Here is a 16,102-nt window from a genome sequence, read left to right as displayed (position 1 = left end):
AGATGTGTGCTGGAGGCAACGACACTGCTGGTTGGGCACCGACATCAGCACCTACTCCGCCGCCTCAGCAAGAGAAAGACGACGACGATGACAATTACTGAGATCCGTAGGGTTTAGAGATTTAATTTATTTTATGCCTATTTCATTGTATTCTACTTCTTTGACTTTTTATTATATTTAGACTATTGATATTTAATAAAATCATTAGTTGATTTTTGGTAATTTTGAATTTGTGTCCTAATTTTGTAAACACAAATTTTAATTTGACTACTAATCGTGCGAATTCTACAAAAAAGAAAAAAAATAACTACCGTGGAATTTACCGGTAGAACAATCCGACGGTAATTGGGCACCACAAAGTATAATATGGCGCCAAATTTACCGTCAGAAAAATTCGATAGTAATCAACCACTTATTTTCATCGTATTAATTGAAAAATCCAACGTAAAATTCGATGGTAAAAATTTTTTCGGCGCCCTTTATACCGTCAAAATTAATCCAACGGTAAACTAATTACTGAAAAATTTATTTGATAAATTCGTCAATAATTATAACGGTACTCAGCATTTTTCTTGTAGTGATAACTTATAATTATCCACCTCTAATTTGGTATGTTTTCAATTTCTACATATAAGACTCAATTTTACTATGAGTAAACACCATTTTTGTTTTAAAGGTAAATTTTATTCATTTTTTTAATTCATTTATTTGAAGAAATGAATAAAATTATCCAAATTACAGGACCACAAAATAAAGAAGTGGGAGACTTCCAATATTCTTACAGAGAGTTTATATCAAGGTTCTGAAAATTGATTTGAATCGGTCGGTCAGACCGGTCGAATCGGAAACCAGTGGCTCGAGTAATAAGAAAAACCACTTCCTTTGAAAACTGGCACCAAATCGTTAAACTGGCCAAAAATTGGTCGATTTGACCAAATCAGAATCCGGCCGCCGGTTTTCCAAAAAACTACTTCAACGACGCTGTTTTGCAAATTTTTAAAAGAAAAAACCAAGCCCTAATTTTGATTTTGCCTTCAGCTCTCAATCTCTCACCCGAGCCTCTCCAATCTCATAACACAGGCACGCAACAAAGAGGGAGCCTCCATCTCATTGTCGTTCCTCAATTCCCAGCCACTGCTGCTGTCGCGATCTGCATTGCCGCTGTCCGCACTGTACCATCATTGTCGTAACACGTCTGTTTTTCACGCTTTCTCGTCTGTTTTGAGATTTTGCATCTGTTCTGAGCTTCTGCCTCTGCGCTCCCTCTCCGTTTCTTGTTTGAGCTTTAGGCCTCCAGTCCTTATTTCTACTCCAGCCCGCTGTTTTTGCCGCGCTTACGCCTCTGCTTTTGTCGAGCTTCTGCCGTGGTATCGTCGTGCTTTCGCCGTTGTTCAGCCTTTATTTGAGCTCCCTCTCTGCCATGTAATCGAGGATTTGAGCTCCACATCACCTATTGGAGCTATAGACGTGTGAAGTGATTTTTTTTCTTCTGTTCTTGTTCTTTATTGTATTTGGATTGCTGTCAATTTTCTTTTGCTATTGTTTCTTTATTTTAATTGTCTTAAATATTGTTGTGGTGCTAATCTGAGTTCATATTATTGTTAATTTGGTATTTTGAAAAATTTTTGTTGAGGTGCTACTTTTTTAACTCTGTGATTGACTGACTATTAGATTGTATTTTCGTCTAATTGTTAATTTGAGAAATTATTTTGATTTTAATTTATGTTCTTAATTTTGTTCATTTGTTAATTTGATATATTATTGTTATTGTGATGTTCTTTTTGATTTTGTAATTGTTAATTTGTATAATTTTTGTGATTTGCTATTCATTATTGTTGTCACTGGGTTACTAACAACTAAATTTTATTGTTAGATAGATGATAGAATCAATCAATTTGATTAAATGATGTTTGATTGGTAATTTTTATGCTATATCACTTGATTTTTTAGTTCAAGTAGTGGAAATAATGGTGAAGATGATCTTAATAAAACAAATCTGCGGCAAATTTGATGATTGGTGACAAATTTTGATATTGGCATTTTATGTTTGGTTGTTTCTTTTGTTATTTGACTTTTGAATTTGTATTTGGATGAAATTATAATATTTTGGTTGATGTGGTACTTTTAATTTGCATGATATCTTAAACTTGATATTAGACTATATTTATGTTTTAGTATATTTATTTATACTTTATTTATTATTTTATTATAAAACAGTTTTTTCAATTGAATCACGGTTAAATCGGTCAAATCAATGAACTATTAAATCAGTAACTAAAACAGTTTGATGACCGATTCAGTTTGCTGAACGTTGATTTAGATCAACGACTAAAATTATATTAGACTAAGAAAAAAGAAAGAAAAGCTAGTTCAGACATGAGGATGGTGGGGAGTTCTAAAAACTCGTTGAAGCTCGTGTAACAGGTTAAGGGAGCGAGGTCTCAGCCATTTTCTCTTGTGGACTTTGATTACGCCCAAAGAAGACTAGATTTCTGGTTGTCTTCGGTTTTCCTTTGCTTGAGCTTGTCCCTCATTATCTTACACCTTTCGCAAAAAATTAAGGGTGTGTTTGGTTTGCATTTTAGTGTCTGTTTTTATTTTTAGCGTTTTTTATTTTTTGGATTTTGTGAAGAAAAAAAAAAGAAGTAAAAATAGAAAATAAATTTTATTTTTTTCACTATATTTACTTTTTTTTTACAAAAATTAAAAAACAAAAAACACTAAAAATAAAAAAAAATAAAAACGCAAACCAAATGAGCCTAAGATTCGTTAAAAAGGTGTAAGTTGCTGCTTAGTGAGACGTTCTTTGCCAGACCGTACTTGCTTTCTTACATCTAACAACACAATGGGTTATTAATTCCTCTTCTTCCAGGCATCAAGGACAAAGTGGGAGGATGACCAAAAATCGGGTTGGTCATTAAATGGTCGCTAACATCAAAGTCATACTGTTTGAAAACATTTGATGGCTAAATCAATCATTAAAAAGTCAGTCTCCAAATCAGTCGCTAATAATAAAATTAGTAACCAATTTAGCGCCCAACAAAAAATAAGATATGAAGTAGTTGATCGCTAAATCAGTTACAATTTTTATTATTAGCTACTAATTTAGTGACTAATGTAAAACTAGAATGAAAAATTGTTAGTCACTAAATAGGTAGATTGATAATGATAAAATTAACGACTAACAAAAAATAAAGCTTTAAAATACGGTTTAGCAACCAATAAAAATTAGGGCAAAAAACATAAATAAGTCAAGGGGAGAATAATTTTACACAAATCAGCCAAAACAAAAGCTGATTCATTAATCAACCAAACCATGTTTACATGTAGTTCGAACTTACCTGTTTCGAACTTGGTTTGCATGTAATTCGAATCACATAGATTCGAATTACTCACTGACACTCAAAGCAACATAATTCGAATCCAGCTAATTTGAATTAGGCAGCAACATGTAATTCGAATTAAGTTGATTCGAACTACTTCCATGCACGCCATTCAACGTAATTCGAAGTGGATTAATTCGAACTACACCTGAATATTTTTTTATAAATTTTTTTTTTAATAAATTTATTTAAATTATACCACAAAAAAATATTTTATTCTATACAAAATAATTTTTAAAAATGGCTTAAAAGATATTAGGAGTACTATCAAAATTTGTAATGTCCTAATGACTTAGGATATTAAAAAAATACTTTACATAGTCAATAATAATTTAAAAATTAAAATAAATATAGTTATAACCAGTATTTACCTAAATTATTAGAATATTACAAACTTTTATAGTACTCCTACCATTTTTTAAGCCATTTTTTTAAAATTGTTTTGCATAGAAAATGGCTTAAAATGGCTTAAAATGCCCTTTATTCTATGCAAAATAATTTTTAAAAAATGGCTTAAAAAAGTTAGGAGTACTATAAAAGTTTGTAATGTCCTAATGACTTAGGACATTAAAGAAATACTCTACATAGTCAATAATAATTTAAAAATTAAAATAAATATAGTTATAACCCGTATTTACCTAAAATACTAGAATATTACAAACTTTTATAGTATTCCTAAAATTTTTTAAGCCATTTTTTTAATTATTTTGCATAGAAAATAGCTTAAAATGGCTTAAAATGACTTAAAATACTTTTTATTCTATACAAAATAATTTTAAACAAAATGGCTTAAAAAATGTTATGAGTACTATAAAAATTTGTAATATTATAGTAATTTAGGTAAATATATTTATTTTAATTTTTAAATTATTATTGATTATGTAGAGTATTTCTTTAATGTCCTAAGTCATTAGGACATTACAAATTTTTATAGTACTCCTAACATTTTTTAAGCTATTTTTTTAAATTATTTTGCATAGAATAAAGGGCATTTTAAGCCATTTTAAGTCATTTAAGCCATTTTCTATGCAAAACAATTTAAAAAAAATGGCTTAAAAAATATTAGAGGTAAATACGGGTTATAACTATATTATTTTAATTTTTAAATTATTATTGACTATGTAAAGAATTTCTTTAATGTCCTAAGTCATTAGGACATTACAAACTTTTACAGTACTCCTAACATTTTTTAAGCCATTTTTTTAAAATTATTTTGCATAGAATAAAGGGAATTTTAAGCCATTTTAAGCCATTTTCTATGCAAAATAATTTTTAAAAAATGGCTTAAAAAATATGAGGAGTACTATAAAAGTTTGTAATATTCTAATAATTTAGGTAAATAATGGTTATAACTGTATTTATTTTAATTTTTAAATTATTGTTGACTATGTAGAGTATTTCTTTAATGTTCTAAGTCATTAGGACATTACAAATTTTTATAGTACTCCTAACATCTTTTAAGCCATGTTTTTAAATTATTTTGTATAGAATAAAATATTTTTTTGTGGTATAAAGTATAATTTAAATAAATTTATTAAAAAAATTTATAAAAAAATATTCAGGTGTAGTTCGAATTAATCCACTTCAAATCACGTTGAATGACGTGCATGGAAGTAGTTCGAATCAACTTGATTCGAATTACATGTTGCTGCCTAATTCGAATCAGCTGAATTCGAATTATATTGCTTTGAATGTCAGTGAGTAATTTAAATCTATGTGATTCGAATTACATGCCATCCAAGTTCAAAACACGTAAGTTCGAACTACATGTAAACGTAGTTTAGTTGATTGATGAATCAGATTTTGTTTTGACTGATTTGTGTAAAATTATTCTCCCCTTAACTTATTTATGTTTTTTTGTCCTAAAAATTAAGATGAAAAAGAGTTGGTTACTAAAAATTAGCAACCGATTATAGTAGCTAATTTTAATTTCGGTCGCTAAATCTCTCCTTTGTTGGGTATGAGGTTGTTTCCTGACTAATAATCCATTGTCTTAGCAACCAATTTTAGTCGCTAATTTTAATTTCTATCGCTTAATCGCTCTTTTGTTGGGTGTGACATTGTTTCTTAACTAATCCATTGTATTTATCATTCATCTCCCTTCTGCCCTCTACTATAATTGAGAAAGAATGTGAATTTTAGGAATTAAGCTAAAGCAGGAGGGTATAAATTGAAATAGCCTCATCATCACTTTTGGTTAGAACTTGTCTTTCACCAGCTGAAAGTATCTTTTGTTTCTAGCCTTGAGCTCTTTTTTGAACATTTTCTTAGCTTTAATTAAATTAAACGTGGTTTTTTTATAAATCGTGATAACCATAGTTCAAAAAGATGATCATAAATAAAAAATCACGATTTTTTTTATATCTAATATAGCTATAGTTTTAAATCGTGATAGCATATTAAAAATGTTATACTATATAACTTACTAAAAATTAGACTTCTATCTCAATAGAATAATCTGACTTTTCTATATCTGTTAATATCTATTAAACTAAGGTGGTTACTCCAATAAAAATTTTATCATTGTCATTATGTGAAAAAATTTTATTTTGACCATTAGATAATAAATTGTAGGACTTAATTTTCATATGTTATAAAAGTGTTACTTTTATTTAAAATATGGCCAAACAAATAAATTACACTTCTTAAACAAAGATCATCATAAAAAGATATTTTTGACATTTTCATTAGAGTAATTACCTTATACTTTAATTGTAATTTCTTTTAAAGATCAATGAAATATCAACTTACCTTTGACGAGAAAGTGAAAAAAGAAAGAAACTAAAAACCTTGTTGGTTCCTGTCACTTATTGTAGCACTAAGATTGGCAGTGATTGCTAAAAGAATCTTATAGTATATAAATAAGACATGTCCAAAATGGAACTATTCAATTCATTATGCAAGTTGCATTGTGACTGAAGGGAGAAGATGAAGAAACAGGAAATGATGTTGCTGAATAATATTAATCGAGATTATTAACTCATGATGATTACTTTTGAACCATTGCAACGTCCCAAAAGTAAGAGCACAGGAAATGTTGGGATAGTGAGGGTATTTCCTTGACCATTGATGTAATGACAGCCGGCCCACCCCCTTCTATGTTTTTTATTAAACGATGAATTTATCTATTTTGTGTCTTAAAAGCACATGTTAAGTTTACAAAATAAATTTTTTTTATTAAAGATATAAAAAATTTAATTTTTTAATGTATTTATTTTATATTTATTAAATAAAAATATTTAAAAATTTTTATTAATAATAAATTTATTATATATCCAAAAGCACATATTAGTTAAACTCTTAAATAACAGAGTATATTCTTAAATTGATCCTAAATAAATTTTAAATTAGACATTTTGATTTTAATAAATTTTATTATTTTAAAATTTATTTTTTGTTAGACAATTTAGTTTTTATATTACTTATAATAAAATATTTAATATATATGTTAGACAAATAAATTTTTAATAAATTTTATTAAGTAATTAGAATTCTAACAAATATTATTGTAAGACAAATTAATCCTCTTTACAAAGACTTTTAAAATAATAAAAATTTATTAACAATCAAAGTATTCGATCTAAATTTGTTTAGAGACCAATTTAGATATTTATTCTAAATGCTATTAGAAATAGATGCCTGAGAAATTTTTTAAGTAACTTGTAGATTTCTAGAAATTAAAAGAATATAAGTAAATTTTGGATAAAATTTTATGTTAAATTTATAATTTTTTATGAAATAAAATAGAAGACTGATAGAAAGATAAAATGTATCCATCCTTACGATTTTTTAGAGAGTTTGTAAGTTTAGTATTTCATTCTTCAAGAATTTACGTGGTATTTCTTTTTTAAGGACTTATAAATTCATCTAAAATTTTTTTAAATAATCTACTTAATTAATATTATTTTCACTTCTTTGAAACTCTACAAATCGCAAATTTTTTTCTTACGTATTATTTGCTCTGTTACTCTTTTTTAAAATGTTTTATGGGTTTTGCTTATGTGTATTAAAGTCATGAAATCAAAGTTAAAATGAGTTGTGTTAAAAAACGTGAGACTATTGTAAAGACGTTTAAAATATCTTTTTTTAAAACATATTTTTTAATAATTAAAATTTAATAGATATAACTGATTAAATTTTATTATTTTTATTAAAATTTGATCAAATAAATTTATTTGACTAAAAAATTAATGAATTAAATTTTGAATTAGTCTAAATTAATACCTTTTTATAAAAAATTACTACAATATCCTTATTATAGAAAATAACAAAATACTCTTATTATATATATATATATTAATTTTGAGAACTATAAATTCTAATCCTTCTCTTCTCTCAGTGTTGTTTTGTTATTTTTATTAAAATTAGATCAAATAAATTTATTTGACTAAAAAATTAATGAATTAAATTTTGAATTGGTCTAAATTAATACTTTTTTATAAAAAATTACTACAATATCCTTATTATAGAAAATGACAAAATACTCTTATTATTATTATATATATATATATATATATATATATATATATATATTAATTTTGAGAACCATAAATTCTAACCCTTCTCTTCTCTCAGTGTCGTCATTGGGTTAAGATTTAGAATTTTTAATATATATATATATATATATATAATATGGGTATTTTATTCATTTTCTATAATAGGGTATTGTAATAATTTTTTATAAAAAAATTAATTTAGACCGGTTTAAAATTTGGTTCATCAATTTTTTGGCCAAATCAGTTTGTCCGATCTAACTATGACAGAAATAATACGGTTTAATCGATTAAATATATAAAATTTTAATTATTAAAAAACATCTTAAAAACAAAACGTTTTAAGTATCTTTATCTAAATAACTCTCTTAAAAAATTCACGTTTCAATTGAATAAAAGTCTAGAAAATATTTTGGTTTTTTTTTTTTACTCAAAATCTTATAACTTATACATCTATTACAAATTTCTCATGAATTTACTTAAGTAACTTTTCTTTCCTTATAAAAATCTATAATTCTATCACAATCATTGAAGAGCTCCTCATAATATTGCGCCATTTTATATCATAGAGAGGTTTAGCTGCGCTTGCACATGATCCACACATGTGATTTAGTAGTCTTCTCCATACACATTGAACCAGTCTAGTGAAACTTAGACTGTATATAAGTTTGGCTAACTTAAAAAATGCACCTAAACTATCATCAATTCGTTTTACGATGAGATCTCTCATTTTCATCTCATTTCCAGGGAAGCTACCAATTTTTAAGTATATTTTCTGCTCAATGTTAAACAACAAATATATAATTATTAAAGTGACAATTATTATGAATGAAGAAAATAACGTAGAATTGTCTAATTTTTTTTTATTTTAATTTCTAAAATTTAAACTTTAAACTCTAAATGTTAAATTTTAGACCTTAAATTCTAATCCTAAACAATGAATTTTTTTAAAAATAAAGGTTAAAAATAAATAATTTTATAATAAAAATTGACTGGCTACTTAAAAAATAATTTTTTTTTATGTTTTTCATGTCGATAATAACGAATGATATTATAAAATAAATGTGGTAATATTCACTTCCAATGGCAGTAATCAATCATTCTATATTATATATCGCCGAATTCATTTCCTCAATCCTACTTAAGTAAACATGATATTTCAAATTTTAATTAAAAATGAATAAAGTGACAGAAATTTTGATTAAAACATACCAGAATCTTAACTTATAAATTTTAAAAAGTTCAAAAACCTCTCCGATATACTTGATCAAACTCACCATTACTGCTAGTACAAATAAATGCTTTGATATGCTAATATTGGATCGAAATAATGCGTATTATTGTTTTGGAAATGACGAAAGAAAACAGAGAAATATCAGAGCATTATTTGCATTTAATTCCCGTAATAATATCAATACAGTAGTTAGAAAATGATGGTTCAATCACATGATAGCAGGTTAAATAAGGTGAAAAGGTGAAAATTTTAAAGTAAAACTAATTGTGATCAAGCAAATACTCTATGTCAATTACTACATAAAATGAATTAGCATCAAATAAATTGAGTAACCCTGTTGTGATGAGTTGCATTAGAAATAGAAATAGGGTACCCCTAATTATTGAATTGTGAATGGAAATTTAGGTTTCCAATATCAAAATTATGCATTGTTCCAAAGTAGCTTTCGATGAAGGGAATCCCAAGTTACCATTGCGAATATGTGTAACCTATTTTGTTGAAAGATTTGCCATATTTTGAGGCAGAGCCAGTTATTAGCTAGGTAACTTTCCGGCAAAGTCACCATAGCCGAGAAAATTAAGGTTCTGTGCCTTTGCGGGGTTTCAAGTTCCAACTCAGTTTTCAAAGTAACGAATCTCCCTCACCCTGTTCTAAATTCTATTTTCTATTTCTGTTTCAGTTTTCCAAGAAATAATCTTAGTCGGCAGCGTATAATTAAAGAAAGGGTTTATCTATCTTATGCTGTATCTTAGGCTGTAAAAGACACGTGTTAAAATTATAAATTCATAAATTTTTTATTAAAAATATAAAAAATTAAATTTTTAATATATTTATTTTGTATTTATTAAAATAAAAAATTTAAAATTTTTTAATAATAATAAATTTATAGTGTGACTTTCATCTACTTTAATAGTATATATTAGCTAAATCTTAAAAAAAATATACGGAAAAAGTTTAAAAAATTCTTTGATTATAAATAAGTGTTTAATAATTAAGTTGTGAGTAAAGTATCGTTTTTATTTTTAATGTTTGGGATAAATTTTAAAGTTATCCCTAACATTTAAATCGTCCTATTTAAGTTCTTAACGTTTTAAAATTGACTCAACATTGTCCTGTTGTTAGGGATCTCTTAACAAAAATGACAACGGGACAAAATTGAGACGATTTTAAAACATTAGGGATTTAAATAGGACAAAAACATTAGGGACAAAACGATACATAGAAATAAATTTTAATTTTATCCTTCACTAATATCAATTTTTTACGTACATAGTTATTCAATTATTTTTTAATCACATCTAACTAAATTACACTTAATCACATTACTTTGATTCTAAATAAATTTATTTTTTTATAATTTATTTTTTTAAGAGTAAAATTATAAAAAAAATAAATTTATTTAGAACAAAAGCAATGTGATTAAGTATATACTTAGATGTAATTAAAAAATAATTGAATAACTATGTACCATAAAAAATTGATATTATTAAAGGATAAAATTAAAATTTATTTCTATGTATCGTTTTTGTCCTCAACGTTTTCATCCTATTTAAGTTCCTAACGTTTTAAAATCGTCTCAATTTTGTCCTGCCATCAATTCTGTTAACAGATCCCTAACGGTAGGAGAACATTGAGTCAATTTTAAAACGTTAGAGATTTAGTAGGACGATTTAAACGTTAGAGACAATTTTGAGATTTATCCCAAACGTTGGGGATAAAAACGATACTTTACTCTTAAGTTGTGTTAGTCTAATAGTTAGTTTACTAGTGTGCTTAAACAAGTGTCGAAGTTTGAACTAGTGTGCTTAAGTTGTGTTAGTCTTGTGCATATAGCAACTTGTTTGCCAATGACAAACCCTTAAATAGAGCTCTGATTCGCAACACATTAGTTCTTAGCCTACCAAGATGAGAAATATTATGAAAAAAGAAAAAATAAGTGCCTAATTAATATGTATCTTTAAGACATATAATATGATTATTATTAATATAAATATTTTAATAAATACAAAATAAATATATTAAAATTTAAATTTTTGTATTTTAATAAATATTTTTGTAATTTATAATTTTAACATATATTTTTAGCTAAATTTTATAAATAATTGAATAAAATATTTTTTCTATTTTAGAAAGAAAATATTTTAAAGAGGGAAAAGTCGTCTCCGCACTAATAACTAACACAGAAACAGTAGTACCAGCTACCTAGCTACCTAGCTTTTTTAAAAACCACTCTAATTAAGCTGCTGGCTGGTGGCTGCTGCTTTCATGTGCGAAAAACCTTATTTTTTAAAAAAGATATTTATAATTAATCAATTTTTTTAGAGTAGCTGTCAAAATATATAAAGAATAAATAATGATTAAATTAGTCGTCTTAATTTTTTATTGGATAACTTGGTCTTTAAAATTTTTTTTATATCAAATTAAATTGGTCAATAAATTTATCAACACTAATCACGTTCGTCTCTTTAATCATTCTGAACAAGGAAAAACATGAATAAAGACGATAAATGTAGGAGATTAATCTGCTTTAGTAAATATTTAAGTATTAATTGTTAATTTAATCAATTAATAAAAATCTATGTTTTAAGTTAATCAATAAGTGAAATTTGAGGGTTAATTTGTATGAATGCTTGAATTATATAGCAACATATAAGTATTCTTATAAGTGTTTATGGTAATGAGAAAGTCTAAAAGGTTTTAATAATAAACATTTTTAATATTAAATAATTATTTTAATTTAGTAAGTTGGCAAGATAATTGGATTTAAATAAAAAAATATACTATGTACTGCAATCTAATCTTTTATAATAGCACGAATAATGAATAATAAAAATATTTCACCTTTATTTTTAGGATAAATTTTCTGATCAATCATAAAAGTCAGTCAATAATTAAGGACAAAAAAAAATTTAAATGTGTAATTTTTTGTTTTATATATACAATTTTTTTATGAATTAACATACTTATCTCATTTCTTTGACAAAATCATTGTTTCTATTATTTTAACAAGAGTAAACTATCATTTTTACTCACGAAAGTTGAAAACGCTGACATATCTACCTATAGAAAAAGAAAATTATCATTAGTACCTATGAAATATGGATTATGTATAACAAAATTATCCAAACACTAAAAAATTACCTAAAATTCCTAAAATACCCTTATCTTCACCACCACATCACCTCCTTCACCCAATCACCTTTCTAACCCTAACTCTCTTCACTCAGCCACCACCCCCTTTTTTCTTTCTAATTTCAAATCCCACCACCATCTCATCTCTTTTATCACTACCATTACCACCACCACCACTATACCTTCATCATCATCTTCTTCACGTAAAGCAGCAGCAGCAGCAACAACAACAACAATAGAAAAAGCAAAGAGAAAAAACGGTTCTTTCTCCCTCACTGAACAGCGTCGACGACGATGGTGGCAGTGACACCCACCGGCGTCGTTGCCTTCTCCTCCTTCTCCGATCTCTTGCGCGCTCTCTTCTTTCCAGACCAGCGACAACGACAGCGACGGACTCAATCAATGGCGGCGACAGACGTGATGGAGCCGGCAGCAGCAGGGCGCGACGGTGGCGACAGCTCCCCCTTCCTTGGTTCTGGATCGCATCTCTTCTTCGGACTCCCTCAACAACGGCGACGATGATGCGATAGCGGCAGTGAGTCCCCACGTTGCCAGTGCGGTCTTTCTCCCCCTCCTCTTCTCTTCTTCTTCCTCAGGTTGGAGTGTGTGTACGGTATCCGTGTGTGAGTTTTGGAGGAAAAGGGATGGTGGCTAGGTGAAGGGGGTGGTTGTGGGATTTAAGATTAGAAATGGAAAGATGGGTGGTGGCTGGGTGGAGAGAGTTAGGATTATAAAGGTGATTGGGTGAAGGATGTGGTGTTGTGGTGAAAATAAGGGTAATTTAGGAATTTTAAGTAATTTTTTAGTGTTTGGATAATTTTGTTATGGGGCAAAATCCATATTTTATGGGTACAAATGATAATTTCTTTTTTCTATGGGTAGATATGTCAGCGTTTTTAACTTTCGTGGGTAGAAATGATAGTTTTACTCTTTTAACAATGAAAAACAAATTTGTCAACAAAAACTCTAAAAATTTGAATATGGATTTAAAATTGGTAAACTCCACCAAAGTACACTTACAAAGTATATTACACAAATATAGATTACACACACACTTTTTTACATATTGTGTAAAACAACTCATACATTATGTAAATTAATTTTAAGTTGTAAAAAATAGCATGCGTTTTCTTCTATAATTTGTAGCTATCTTCTAATTTTTTTCACCCGTAATAGTAAAAATAAATAAGTTTATATCCATATTAACCACTCATTTTAGTGAATTATTATACCGACTAAAAAATCATTTATTAAAAATGAATTTCTATCAACAAAATTAATATTCATTTATTTTCAAATTGACAGCATAAAATATGATGTTCATCGTCATTATCTGAATTTCTCACGTACCCCTTTTCTCCTATAAATAAGCTTACAACCCTTTTCCCTTTCCTTCCTCATCAAAGTGACTAGCACCTACTCTCTCTCCCTCTCTCTTCAACCTTTATGCATGTGTGTGTTTTCTTCCGCAGGGGTTTGATTCTTATGGCATACACATATATGTTCCTCAAATATTGGCCTGTATTGTTGCAGAGTAGTAAGGTAGAATCTGTTAAGCTCAGGAGGGATAGCGCCACATATAACACAATTCATTCGTATTGGCGCTATCTATCCTGAGTTTCACGGCTTCTTCTTACTTTAAGATATCATTCTCTTATGATATACATGTTCTAGCTAGTACTTAGAAATTAAAATGAACCACCCCATTTTAATTTACTTCCCTTTCTCTTTTTTTCTGTTTTCATTTATTATACTTTACTATGATTATTCTGTCTGAAACAGGGATCAAGATCTTGATGATGATGATGATGACGATGACGATGATGATGGGTTATTAGTTTTACTCAATTCAATAACTTCATCCATCTGGCTCCTAGTTTATGAATTATATTATAAATTATGATTTTTGGTTTGATTTGCCTCAGATAAGCAAGGAATGGCCAAAGAACGGTTTGTACTACTGTGTAGTTTCCTTACCCTGAACTTCTTATTAGTCTTAGCTTTTACATTTTTGTGTTGATGAAAAAAAAAAAAAGAGAATCTTTTCCGAAAATAATTCTATAGGTTATTTTTATTTAATTCATCATCAAAGTACTTTTGCACTTATATATTTCAAAAAAAAAAGTACTTTTGCACTTGTAACTCTTCTCATTTCTTGTAGTTTGGTTTTTAGAAAGTTGATTTACTTTTTTCCATTTGTGGTAGTTAAAGGAACACACTCGCAGACAATATTATATTCTGATGAGTAGATTTACTATCAAGTTTAGAGATATATTGAAGATTCTAGCTCATGGTATCTAAGAATCAGCGTTCTATATAGGTTCCATCTTTTTCTTTTCTCCCAGTTTTTTTTTTCCTTCCAATGCTTTTTCGGGTAAGAAAGTTTTCCTTTTATATATCTTCTTCCTTGGAAAATCATGGACTTTTAGTCTTTCGATATGTAAATTAAATTCATCAAATGATAATATTAAATATTTTAACTATTAAATATATACACAAAATGTAAGAGATACTATATTATATTTTATTTTATATGTATCGAAGGAAGAACAAAATTAATATAAAATATTAGATTAAATTCATGTCATTTATTATAATAAATAAATACACGTAGATTTTTTTTTATAGATTAAAAACTAATCTATTGCGAATTTGGATTTTATTTAAAAATCTTTCGTTGGCTTATGGATTGCTGGATACTTAATGCAGAATTTAAACTCCCAATATTTTTTTAATCAGATCATTCAACTAACTTAAATTGGTTTAAATACATGGAAATTGATACAATGTTTTCCTAAGCAAAAAAAAAAAAAATCATATAATATCCGTTGTTGCATCTCTGATATCAAATTATCAACTATCACTCCTTTTCTACTCTCCACCATTAACTTAGAAAAAAAAAAAGAAAAAAAAAAGAAACCATCAGAATGTGGGTTTGCTTTCTCACTCAATATATAGGACAGTTTTTTTTTTTTGTATTATTATTATTATTATTTTGCATCTGTGTAAGAAAAAAATATTTCCTAGACATTTTTTATTTTTTTTACAGCACCTCAATATTTAAATTTTACACTTTTAGAAAGAACTATAAAGGATCTTATAAAGCATGGTGAAAAAAATATATAAGAAAATTTTCATGTAGATGAGTGTACATGATATAGTATAGTCACATGGGAGCAAAATAATATGAAATTATATTAACATTCCTCCAATCTTTTTTTTTTCCCAGGTCAAATGAGTTGTTCTAGGGGGTTCAGCAGAGAAGGAGAAGGACCTATATACTACAAAGTTCGTGAAGTATATTTTGAAACAAGCTTATCTTTCTCTCTTTCTGATTCCTTGACCTGTTTGACTGAATATTGTACACAAAAAGATACGAGTTTTCCAAGTATATAATTGATAATTGATGATGGCAGAGGAAGGGTCTGAATCTATCATTGCTTTTGATGTAGTAATATTTTTATTTTATATTTTTGTTCTTCTGAAAAGGTATATTGATGAGTTAGTTCGGTTTTTAATGGTGACTTCTGAGAGAGTAGCAGTACCCTGCCCCAAAAGTGAAACCCTAGTTTTTTTCACTGCCAGACCCAGTGTCTTTTGGACTTTGGAGCTATACAAAAACCTATGTATCATTTTTTTTTATTATTTTGAGTTTATTATGTTATTACAAGTGAAATATTAAAATAGTAAACTACTCAACTATATTATATTATTACAAAATTATTTATTAAAAATTAAAGATATTTATAATAACAAAAATAATGTTTAAATGGTTTTTAAATTGGTGTAATTCACTGAAATGAGTCATTGAGGTGATGTAAAAATATATGGGTTAATTGGTTTCGCTTTTTGCAATTTAA

General features: G+C 27.4%; 1 long non-coding RNA gene across 2 annotated transcripts; it reads left to right on the top strand.

Annotated features, from left to right (window-relative positions):
* Nucleotides 1-13,647: 13,647 nt before the first annotated feature.
* Nucleotides 13,648-15,887, top strand: LOC110264914 (uncharacterized). 2 transcript variants are annotated; one of them, XR_015892259.1, is made up of 3 exons: nt 13,648-14,192; nt 14,448-14,562; nt 15,472-15,887. It is a non-coding gene; the product is annotated as an uncharacterized LOC110264914 (long non-coding RNA). The 2 variants fall into 2 exon arrangements; XR_015892258.1 differs by having other exon boundaries at nt 13,648-14,206.
* Nucleotides 15,888-16,102: the final 215 nt, after the last annotated feature.

This window comes from Arachis ipaensis, chromosome B7, assembly GCF_059453495.1.
Source record: "Arachis ipaensis isolate K30076 ecotype BB chromosome B7, ASM5945349v1, whole genome shotgun sequence".
Taxonomy (NCBI): Eukaryota; Viridiplantae; Streptophyta; class Magnoliopsida; order Fabales; family Fabaceae; genus Arachis; species Arachis ipaensis.
This window is presented reverse-complemented; position numbering and strand designations above follow the sequence as displayed.